This window comes from Lepisosteus oculatus, chromosome 14 (genome assembly GCF_040954835.1).
Source record: "Lepisosteus oculatus isolate fLepOcu1 chromosome 14, fLepOcu1.hap2, whole genome shotgun sequence".
Lineage (NCBI taxonomy): Eukaryota > Metazoa > Chordata > Actinopteri > Semionotiformes > Lepisosteidae > Lepisosteus > Lepisosteus oculatus.
The window spans coordinates 24685529-24697240 of NC_090709.1; the positions used below are offsets into that span (position 1 = coordinate 24685529).

General features: G+C 40.7%; 1 long non-coding RNA gene and 2 other non-coding genes across 3 annotated transcripts; 2 read left to right on the plus strand and 1 right to left on the minus strand.

Moving 5' to 3' along the window:
• Positions 1 to 203: 203 nt before the first annotated feature.
• trnal-uag (transfer RNA leucine (anticodon UAG)) lies at positions 204 to 285 on the plus strand. The gene has a single exon. It is a non-coding gene; the product is annotated as a tRNA-Leu (tRNA).
• Positions 286 to 3332: 3047 nt separating this feature from the next.
• trnak-uuu (transfer RNA lysine (anticodon UUU)) lies at positions 3333 to 3405 on the plus strand. Its single transcript has one exon. It is a non-coding gene; the product is annotated as a tRNA-Lys (tRNA).
• A 4804-nt stretch (positions 3406 to 8209) lies between these two features.
• On the minus strand, positions 8210 to 11252 carry LOC138243042 (uncharacterized). Its single transcript, XR_011191902.1, has 4 exons — positions 11201 to 11252; positions 9690 to 9790; positions 9488 to 9601; positions 8210 to 9379 (listed from the first exon to the last, which is right to left on the minus strand). It is a non-coding gene; the product is annotated as an uncharacterized lncRNA (long non-coding RNA).
• Between the last annotated feature and the right edge of the window lie 460 nt (positions 11253 to 11712).

An 11712-nucleotide genomic window follows, 5' to 3' on the forward strand; every position in this document is an offset into this window, starting at 1 on the left:
AAACAGCACAAAGGATGAAACCCACCTCTTTCGTTATTGCTATGTTTGTGCCGGTGAAAGTAGCATTTGTGCTATTGAAAGCATCTCGGAAGATGAAGGTGCAGTCATTTCCACATGTCATGATATCATTAGATCCGACGACAAGAGCTGAAGCCCCCGGCATTTTCCAAGCCAGCAATGTGAGGAAGATGGATATGGAGGAAGGTAGCGTGGCCGAGTGGTCTAAGGTGCTGGATTTAGGCTCCAGTCTCTTTGGGGGTGTGGGTTCGAATCCCACCGTTGCCAAATGTTAGTGTTTTAAGACCTGCAATATGATCATTAAAAGCGCTTTTTGTTAGGCTGCGGGAGGTGTTTAGAGATATACTTTCTAAAAGACAGGCTTAACATCAAGGCAGAAAAAAAATATTTTGTTTTCTCAACAGAAATTCTCTTTGGCATGTTCAGCTTTATGTAGGGACCAACATCTGCCGAGATCACTTTTGAGGCAGTGCACATGATAGTGTACCGGCAAGTACAGTACATTTAATATTGGCTGTGGTGGTGAGCTGCTTTTGTCTGTGAAACTTTTAATTCTTCACGCCGAATCGTTGGCAGGGGTAATAGCTTATCTTTGAACATAGCGCTCCATCAGAAATACTTTGTTCGTGCTCAAAAGAGATCAGAGGATTAACTTCATGAATTCACATAGCATACCTTACAGGAAAAAAATAAAAGGGGAATTGATTGTGCTTCCTGATGTTGTTCCTGTGGTTTCTTTAGATACAGAGGTGAATGTTCTTTGACGTTCTGCTAGAGTATCCACTGGGTGGGCTTTATCAATCAGCTCAGATAGGTCATCAGTGCTCCGTCTCCGGAAAATAATCAGCACTGTCGTTTTTTCCTGTGCTCTCTTTTAAAACATATAAGATCACGAGTTTACAGATTTCTCCAAATAACAGCTATACATTTTAACCCAGCGGTTAGCATTCCTTCAATCCAATAGTTTTACTCCTGGTAAAAAGCAGCGAAATATATAGAGAGATGATATTCAAATATTTCAACATTCTTATTGGATTACCTGTATAGATATATCGCTCAGAATTCCTAATATGATTTTGAGTTCAGTTTTGCTTTACTACTTTCAGAGTCTTTTATTGACCTTGCTGAAGCAGAGAAGTGACATAATCACAAATGCGATCTACCTGTGCTGCTGTTTTTGGTTAATAATGATTAAAAAAACAGCTCCTTGCATTAAGAGCAAGAGCAACCAACACACTCTCTGGTTGTGTTTGGTATTTTCCGGGATGCTCTTCCTCAGCTGCAAAGTTATTTGGCGAGCAAAGACCTCTGAGAAGGAGTCTGAATCCGTCAACAACACAGGAATTCTAAGATCGCACTGCCGTCTTGTGTACAGAGATCTGCTTTTTCCTTATAGAGTTTTTTGGTATTTAAGAACACGTATCCTACCTTGAATGCTAGTTTCAAAAGATATGTTACCGGATCACAGATTTTCTTGAAAAGATTTGGGGATGCACTTACCGGGATTCAAACCCGGCTCGATTATTTAGAAGGCACCTATACCACCAACGCACTTCTGAGAAACACCGGCACATTTCTGCAATCCTCCCTCTCACCTACAAAGTTATGAAGAGACAGACGTCCAATGAAAACTAATTTGATTCACTCAAGGCTCCGCACTTTTATTGTGATGTCATTTTAATTAATGTTAGCTGTGATAAGGTGTCGTTTCTGTCTCTTAAAGTTTAAGTCTGCTCCTTTCTTCCTGGTTTAGAAATAACATGTTTCATGATTGTTTACAAACAGCACTATCAATTATTTGTCCAGCTCTAATGCCTGTGTGCGTTGACAAGGCATCTCCAAAGGACATATTAAATAACATGATCCTTCCTGTTACCATTCCTGTGGTTGGAGCGTTGTTTCGCCCTTTTTCGTTCTTCTACAATATTTGCAGACAGGACTTTATCACTCGAGTTGTACAAAACAAGTCGGTCCATGAAAAATGTACTGCTGTTGTTCTATGCGTAGTTTAATCAAGGTAGTCGAGTGAGGAGGTAAAAAAGCACTCCCTGTCGATAAATCAATCATCGTCGCCCATGTGACTGGATATAAAAATAACGGATTCATTTTAACCAATCTCTGGAAGCTTCGATGCGGTTATTTTTCCTTCCTTATTTCTTCATTCCTATGAATTTACTCTGTAGTAGAGGAATCACAAAAGTGGGAAACTGCAGGCATCCTTCGTTAGTGGTGGATTGTGTTCAGAGAGCATCAGCACATCTCAGTTCTGTTAATAAGTCTGTTGGGGATATACCTCAGTGGTAGAGCGCATGCTTCGCATGTATGAGGTCCCGGCATCTCCAGGTGTTTTATATTTCTGTGCTCACATTGCAGTCTTCTGTTGAATGTGAACTCTTTGCTCATGTTCATAGAGAGCCAAGTTCACACAATTAAACTCAGGCACACTCGAAGTGCTACGGTGTTGCTCTGCTGTTTTAAATGTACCTCTAAAGCATTTAGTTCTGTTAACTACCAAATGATTTGAACTAATTTTATGTCATATTCAGGAAATCCAGAGGTCTTCAGACGTGTCGTGGCTGTTGAAGAAGACACCTTTTGAATCTCACCCGGGATTTCTTGAGAGATCATTCAGTGAGCGAGTCCTCCCTCTGGACTCCACACTGAGCTGAAAACTGCGCGAATTCCATTGTACAACCGAGAAAAAAACTGATGGACCAAACAACGACATTTGATGATTACAAGAAATTCAAGAAACACGACAGTCCGAACACAGGTTTGAATCCCGAACGCTTAATTTAAAAGACAAAGCGAAGGATACGACCTGTAAACTCTCTTCGTGTTTTACAGTTTATGATATAAAAAAATCTTACTTTCAAAATAATTTCTTGCTGCTGATAGACTATTGAATTTTAACAAAATGTTTTTTAATTTTTAACAAAAAAGTGTGCACACTTATAGTACCTGAAAGGCATTGAAAGTTTTTTTTAATTTTTGTTCCAAAAAATGTTACATTTGTTTTCGTTCTTAATGTTGTTGATTAAAAGATCTTATTAAATGCGAAAAAATCTGAATGTGAAAAAAGGTCAAAATGCTATTGAAAAAATCAGTAATGTGAGGAAAGATGATTTGTGGGAGCCCCTTACCTCCCCATGTCATGCTGTATTTCTCACTCATTCTACTGGGAGTGGTGCCGTCGCTTCTGGATAAAGTCTGTCAGTAGACATTCCAGACGGGTCAGGTACTGTATGACTGCGCTTCGGCACAAGAAGACATGTGACTTGCGAGGATCCCGACAGTGTCATTCACCATCTCGAGCCTGGAAAGCTCAGTCAGTAGAGCATCAGACTTTTAATCTGAGGGTCCAGGGTTCAAGTCCCTGTGTGGGCGTTTGTGTTTTCCTTAAGTGTATTGTGAATTTAATTATAAATCGTATTTTATCTTCCACTCTTCTAGCTGTACTGTCGATATTTTAAAAGTTAATCACTTGTATTTTCTTTAGTGTTTCCTTTCACAAACCGAAAATGTTCAAGAATATTTTGTCACCACACTCCACGTAGATAATCACAGGAAAAGAAAAGGAAACGCAGTGAGGAGCTCACACAGTGAGTACTCTTGAATATAACAAGAGGAAAGGCACACTGTACAGCTGCGGAACATCACGTCCGAGTTTACAGTGACGGCTTCTATTTCCACTGATGAATAAGGCAGATTCATGAGGAGATCCTACGCACAACTAAGCGAACACATCGCTATTTTGGTCTGATGTAGAGGCTCCATTTGTGTCAGCAGTACTATAAATGTAAGTCTTATACACTTTCAGGGGCTGCATCTGTAGCGCTTCATCTAAGAAGACTGTTTTACTTTACCACACGGTTACATTCACCCACCCAATTTATTCTCAGAATACCCAATGGCTCAATAACCCTGTTTTCCCCTGGGAACCACCAGTGTACAGTCCCATTCCATTCAAAAATATAACAAATATATTAAATTAATATATTCAATGAACAAATATATTCAATGAACTGTGTAACAGAGAGCTGGAACTGTTTTTCTGGATGGCTGAGTGGTTAAGGTGTTGGACTTAAGCCCAATAAGCAAATGTCTATGGGGGTTCAATCCCTGCTCCTGTAATTTGCTTTTGAAGTGACAGAACACTTTGAAGATTTACACTCTATTAAAATATGTATTTACTAAATTTCAGTTCTCTTCACTCCCTGGGATTACTGAACTCTCACTATCACATACTTAAGGCTTTACATGCATTAGCTGTGATACAGCTCCTAATAAAGACAGAATGAAACTGTATCAATAATAAATGACATGTTTTAAACAAACGTGTATTGATAAACTTCATTATTAATAAAAGTGGTGTGACGGGAAAGCAAATTAAATATTACAATGATATTCCAAGCAACTGATGTGTGCCAGAACCAAATGTCATCCACTGTGGGCTTTGTAAATTGTTTAAAAATTGTAAGTGAAGTTGAGATAATTAACAATTTGTTGAATCCTGCAGTTACAGATTAAAATGTGAGAAGATTTTCTCTGGGTTTATCTCTGTCCGAGTGCCTGATGTGAATATGCTGAATGCAGTGTCTTTGATTTATGTACTCAAACAACCAAAGAATCCCATTCTTGTCATCCTATGGTTTGTCAAACGTGATTTTTTCAAAGTTGGTGCGATTTCGTTTAGTCTTTTGCTCTTGTACTAGAGCAGTAATGTTTCTAGACGCGCATGAGCATGGTTTAGCAGGCTGACAACAGGAACACGTGGCCCACAAGCAGTGACAGTATCAGAGGTGTCTGGAGTATGTTGGTTTGTGAGCAGCAATAAAATAAAATGCCGAGGAAGCAGGTGTGCCTGCATTAATAAAGCTCCATCGAGCGGAAAAAGTAACAGAAGAACCAACCTAAATCCAACAGAAAGTTTCTGCAGCTGAAATCACAGGCAAAACTGCCACAGGCTTGAACTCACAACCTCAGCATGACTTCACTATGTACTGCTACAGTGCCTTGCGAAAGTATTCGGCCCCCTTGAACTTTTCAACCTTTTGCCACATTTCAGGCTTCAAACATAAAGATATAAATTTTTTATTTTATGTGAAGAATCACCAACAAGTGGGACACAATTGTGAAGTGGAACGAAATCTATTGGATTTTTGAAACTTTTTTAACTAATAAAAAAATGAAAAGTGGTGCGTGCAAAATTATTCGGCCCCCTTGCGTTAATACTTTGTAGAGCCACCTTTTGCTGCGATTACAGCTGCAAGTCGCTTGGGGTATGTCTCTATCAGTTTTGCACATCGAGAGACTGAAATTCTTGCCCATTCTTCCTTGAAAAACAGCTCGAGCTCAGTGAGGTTGGATGGAGAGCGTTTGTGAACAGCAGTTTTCAGCTCTTTCCACAGATTCTCGATTGGATTCAGGTCTGGACTTTGACTTGGCCATTCAAACACCTGGATACGTTTATTTGTGAACCATTCCTTTGTAGATTTTGCTGTATGTTTGGGATCATTGTCTTGTTGGAAGATAAATCTCCGTCCCAGTTTCAGGTCTTTTGCAGACTCCAACAGGTTTTCATCCAGAATGGTCCTGTATTTGGCTGCATCCATCTTCCCCTCAATTTTAACCATCTTCCCTGTCCCTGCTGAAGAAAAGCAGGCCCAAACCATGATGCTGCCACCACCATGTTTGACAGTGGGGATGGTGTGTTGAGGGTGATGAGCTGTGTTGCTTTTACGCCAAACATATCGTTTTGCATTGTGGCCAAAAAGTTCGATTTTGGTTTCATCTGACCAGAGCACCTTCTTCCACATGTTTGGGGTGTCTCCCAGGTGGCTTGTGGCAAACTTTAGACGAGACTTTTTATGGATATCTTTGAGAAATGGCTTTCTTCTTGCCACTCTTCCATAAAGGCCAGATTTGTGCAGTGTAAGACTGATTGTTGTCCTATGGACAGACTCTCCCACCTCAGCTGTAGTTCTCTGCAGTTCATCCAGAGTGATCATGGGCCTCTTGGCTGCATCTCTGATCAGTCTTCTCCTTGTCTGAGCTGAAAGTTTAGAGGGACGGCCAGGTCTTGGTAGATTTGCAGTGGTCTGATACTCCTTCCATTTCAAGATGATCGCTTGCACAGTGCTCCTTGGGATGTTTGAAGCTTGGGAAATCTTTTTGTATCCAAATCCGGCTTTAAACTTCTCCACAACAGTATTACGGACCTGCCTGGTGTGTTCCTTGGTCTTCATGATGCTCTCTGCGCTTTCAACAGAACCTTGAGACTATCACAGAGCAGGTGCATTTATACAGAGACTTGATTACACACAGGTGGATTCTATTTATCACCATCAGTCATTTAGGACAACATTGGATCATTCAGAGATCCTCGCTGAACTTCTGGAGTGAGTTTGCTGCACTGAAAGTAAAGGGGCCGAATAATTTTGCACGCCCCACTTTTCATTTTTTTATTAGTTAAAAAAGTTTCAAAAATCCAATAGATTTTGTTCCACTTCACAATTGTGTCCCACTTGTTGGTGATTCTTCACATAAAATAAAAAATTTATATCTTTATGTTTGAAGCCTGAAATGTGGCAAAAGGTTGAAAAGTTCAAGGGGGCCGAATACTTTCGCAAGGCACTGTATATAAGTACAATGCACTGATCAACTGTGCCACTGGAGCTGCACAATGTGTTTGTTACATGTCTTAGATGTATTTATTGGAAGGTTGCAGAAATCATAAATCACTGATTTCATTATCTGCATGTTTAATATCCAGGAGAGAGAACTCCTTCAGGTTCTACAGCTCATAAGTGCACTTTAAGAAGTCTGCTTTTGTGAGATGGATCTCCGAGGTGCAGCTTTTTTCTTATTACTAAAGATACCTCTATATTGTAAACTATTTGAAGACCTAGAAAAAGGAACATGGCGTTAGTTGAAATAAGCACTGAATGGGTTAAAACCCACGCTCTTTGAATTGCTGAAGCGATGCCTTGAGGAGAATAAATCAACATACTGTATTCACACAGGTCACTCGGCCACGGACAAGAACGATCAGCTACCACCACTATTATTATCATTATTATTATTATTCAACCATTTGGGGAACAATACAGTTGAACAATCACACTGTTCTTATGGCAAGAAAAATAACATGAGACCACTGTAAGAGGACGAGTGTTGTAATTGTTTGAACAATTGATTTCTATTTTTCCCTCTTATAGGCGACCCTGTGGTATTTCTTTTTCTCTTCGTTGTTGTGCACGGGCTAGTTCTGCATCGATATTTGCCGCAGAAATTTCTGCGCAGCTCCGTATTAAATCTGTTCTCAACTGCAATGGATAGAAGACGACTCCAGTAGATAGCTGTGTAGTTCTGTAGGACCACACACGACACAGTGATAGTGCGGCTCTTAATGGACTGGTACACAGACCACATGAGAGGCAAGCAAAACGCTTTTAAAATTCCAAAGGCTCACCAAGTCAGAGGAACAGCAATGAACTGAAAAGATCTGTTACAGACGTCTATGTCAACCTCTTTAGAGCTATAAATGCCATTTGTTTAATTTATCTGTAGATTAACACTCCCAAGTAACAGCACTTTACAGTATATTAATGTTAATTCCGCTGGTGGACATTAGCTGGTGTTTTTTGTAACAATTTGTTTGCTCTGCTGTAAGGAATAATAATAATAACATCACTTTATTAACCCTTTACAATTTATTGCATTAGGAATGATCTTTTTGCGTACCCCAGCTCCATGAGACACACAGATAAGGAGAGAGCCTGGGGTCAGAGCACAGGATAGTAGTATAAAGCGACACCTTTCGTCAAACTTTTGACAGGTACCACGCCCCCCATTTCCAGCCAATGGTCGTCTGCGGTGTTTGGTTGTCCCGCCCCCTTGCCATCCAATAGCGTGTTGTTATTTGTGCATGTCCCGCCCCCTCAGGAGCCAATGGTGTGGGTCGGCACCCCCGCCTTCCCCCGGCCGGTCGGTCCAGCGCCTCAGGGTCCCAAAGCCCCAAGACGGCGCATCCCTCGCTTTAGGTGTGTGCAAGTGTGTATTGGTTTGGAAGGGGACCATGTCTGCCGCGGGGTTGAGTGCGCTCTATTATAACCCTAGGAAATCGGGCAGTTACGGTGGCGTAACAACGCAGCAGCACTTTTTACACAAGTTACAGACTCCAGTTTGCAAGTATGTGAAATGTGATCCGCTTTATTTCAACAGGGGGTTTTCAATCAGTGAAACAACACAGCACACATGCGTAACCGGCTCCTGTTGCATTCAACAATTAAATGTTGGTGCGGAAAATTAGTTTGGTACGCGTAACCACCACCCCCACATTGCTGAGAAACTTTGCGGCATCTGAAAAAGCATTCATAACCCCCTTCCGCTCCCCATGTCTAAAGCCATGCGAACCACACTGGGCGATCCAATCTTGCAGAGCAAAAAAAATTGCCTGCGTAATCAGCGGGATGGTGTTACCACAGGTTCTGTGCAAAACACGCTGTATTTTGGAATACACACTGTAGAACCCCCCAGGCTTCCTTTTCTGATCTGAAAACATCAGATCTGTAATAATTTCACTCAAGTTCTCGACATACACATCTATCTCTTTAACAAATTTAAGGACATTAGCATTCGACTCTTTGTTTTGCATATCAAGTTTTGTAGAGAGAAGTGTGTAAAGCACTCTTAGTAAGAATTCAGACGTATACATTCGAAATTCTTTATTCTTCGGTCGATGGCACTGTAAAACTTCGGGTCTGTAAAACAGAGTGAAATCTGTATTCACATTTTACATAGATCTTTTTTTTTTGCGTCTGTAAAAATAAGAATAGTGTTTCTTTTGCAACGCATCAAAAGTCACGTCTACTAATTTTTCATCCAGCTGTTCAAGGGTGGCGTGTACATGCTCGTATGGGGAGCGGACCTCAATTATATTTTTTAGCAACTGTTTTATGCACCGCTCAGTGTCATTTGTAATGGTGTACGAACCCAGACACCGGGCGGTGTACAGAACAGCCAATAAAATTCGGGCTAAACTGAGAGACTTATAAATTTCTAAAGCGGCAAACGTCACGTCTTCACACCCATCTGCGTAGCAGCCAGACAGCCATGTGTGACCCCGCTGCCCGGGGTGGTCAATCAAACAGGCCGGGCAGTCATCAACCAGGACCCCCTTTAAACAGTGTTTGAAGATGCAATAAACTACTGCTTTCACAATCTGGGGCATAACATCGGGCTCATTAGGGACAGGGGCATCAGCTTTATTAACATTTGGGCGAACACACAAGCATAGACACGAGACATTCACATGTGTCGGTAGGCTGAAGATTGACCCGTCCACATCCTCTTTATTCTATTAAAGGAAAAAGAAAAGGAAGGCTTAACAAAATAGACATGCTTTGCACCTAAAATATCGAGCATTTAACGCACTTTTGAGCTAAGGTTTTTCGTTAATATTTACCATTTGTAGCGTGGTATCATCGCTAGCCCCCGGCAGTTCTTCAACATCTGGTACCCCAGCTGAACTCACACCCCCGCCGATGTCACAGGGCGCACAGGGTGGAGTCGGGTTTTGCTAAAAAGAAGACCAAGTATTAAAATGACATACGCTAAGCACCGATACAACAATTCCACGAGCAGAAAAAAATATTATAGCCGCATACCTCTTCACTTTGTAGAGTAGCGGACCCCGTTGTTTCTCCACACAAAGAAGCCATCTCAGCAGCTCCGCGGTGTCTGACAGCTCCAAGCACGCACTGCGGCCCTGTCAGGTTGGAGCATTTAAGAATATGCGCCAATGGTATAACACGCCTACATAACACAAGACATTTTTCAATTGGTTGTGATGACCCCCCTGATTTATCGAGAGCGAAAAGTATTCGCTTATCAGTTTATAAGTTTTAAAGTATTAACACACAACGCAAACACAAATGATGTGTTTCACCCGAAAATAAATTTTAAACACGCGGGGTTGGTTTCAAAGTTTTTAATATAACGTAATAAGACACAGTTTATTTTTAATAACACATTCGCCACAGCTTTTTCGAAAGTTTGGGATAAATTTCCACACAGCGCCAGCATAAAAGTCTTTAAGGTGTTAACAGACAACAAATGGTGGGGTGTTGTTCTTCAGACTTTAACGGATTGTTCTTAAAGTTTTAAAATTGTTTCCCTGTAGAGATGATTTGTGATGATATTGGAGACGGGATGTGGGGGGGTTAGTTACAGACTCTGGAATGCAGAGTGGGGGGTGCTAAAATTGACACCAGGGAAAGTTTACAAACATTTTAAATTCATGTAAAGTTTTCTAATTTACAAGCACCACATGTATTTCACGCAAAAATGTTCATAACAGCGCAGCGCGAAAAAATAAAACCTCAAAACGTCAAGCTTGGTTTGTGAACACGTCCCTATAAAGAACAGATACATAATTAAAAACATTTTGCTTGATAATATTCTTAGCGGTCTGTTGGTGAATCAAACAAAGACACCGCGGTACATTTTCGCCACGTTTTAACAGCTATGAAATTTTAGACACCGTTGTATGCCTTAAAATAATATAGATTTTAACATTATAGCAGTCTAAAACGTTTTCTAAAATGTTTCTTAAAATAATTTCTACAGACCAGTACGTGCACCCCCAACGATAATAACGATAATTTTAGACACCGTTGTATGCCTTAAAATAATATAGATTTTTAATAATATAGATTTTAACATTATAACAGTCTAAAACGTTTTCTAAAATGTTTCTTAAAATAATTTCTACAGACCAGTACGTGCACCCCCAACGATACCTAAGATTAATGGTTTTATGGGGGGCCATGTGTGTTTCTTAGAAGAGAATGTTTATCGGTTTGGGTATAAGTACCAGAGGTTTAACAGGCGAAGTTTTAGCTGCATTCCAATTCCTACAGTCTCACGTTATCGCCTAACTCGTCAGAATGGATCACGCCGATCAATTACAACAGTCTGAAGATAGTCGATTTACAGACTTAACACTGTTCGACTTGATAGATGAAGACGAGGATTCCACGAATTTCAGCGGTATGTATATCTGGCTTATTGTGAGACAATTACAACGTCACGGTGCATGTCTCGTGTTAGCTATAGTTACAAAACGTTGTATAATATTTGTATACTAGGCAATATTGAATGATTATAATGGAATTACCGGGGATTGGTGCCGTAATGTGGTCGTGACTGTGTGTATCCATTCATTTCCATTAGCCCCGAAAACCACTGCTGTAAAAAGACCAGTTACGGCGCAGCACAACACTGGTGAGTAATTACGACAATGTTTTGAATAACGTTTTACGCCCATGTGAGTCTTAAAGACACCGGGGTATATACTCCACACCAAAACTCGTATGTGTCTATTCCACAGACGCGGGCGAAGGGACAAGTAGCTACACATTTAAAAAACCTCGTTTGGGGTTTACAATCCCACCGCAAAACCTTGTGGAGACACATGCAGATGTTCACGCCATACCAGAGGGTGCGGGGCATATTATCAGATCGCCTGAGAGAAGACGTCGGTATTCTATAAAACATTCTTTTAGCATAGCCATTTAAACGTGTCTATAATAAAAACTCCCACCGTTTTTTGGTAATTTGCGGTGTTGAGTTCTTTCACTAATGGTATTTTCCCACTCCGTGCAGACCCCGGACCTTCAAAAAATAAAC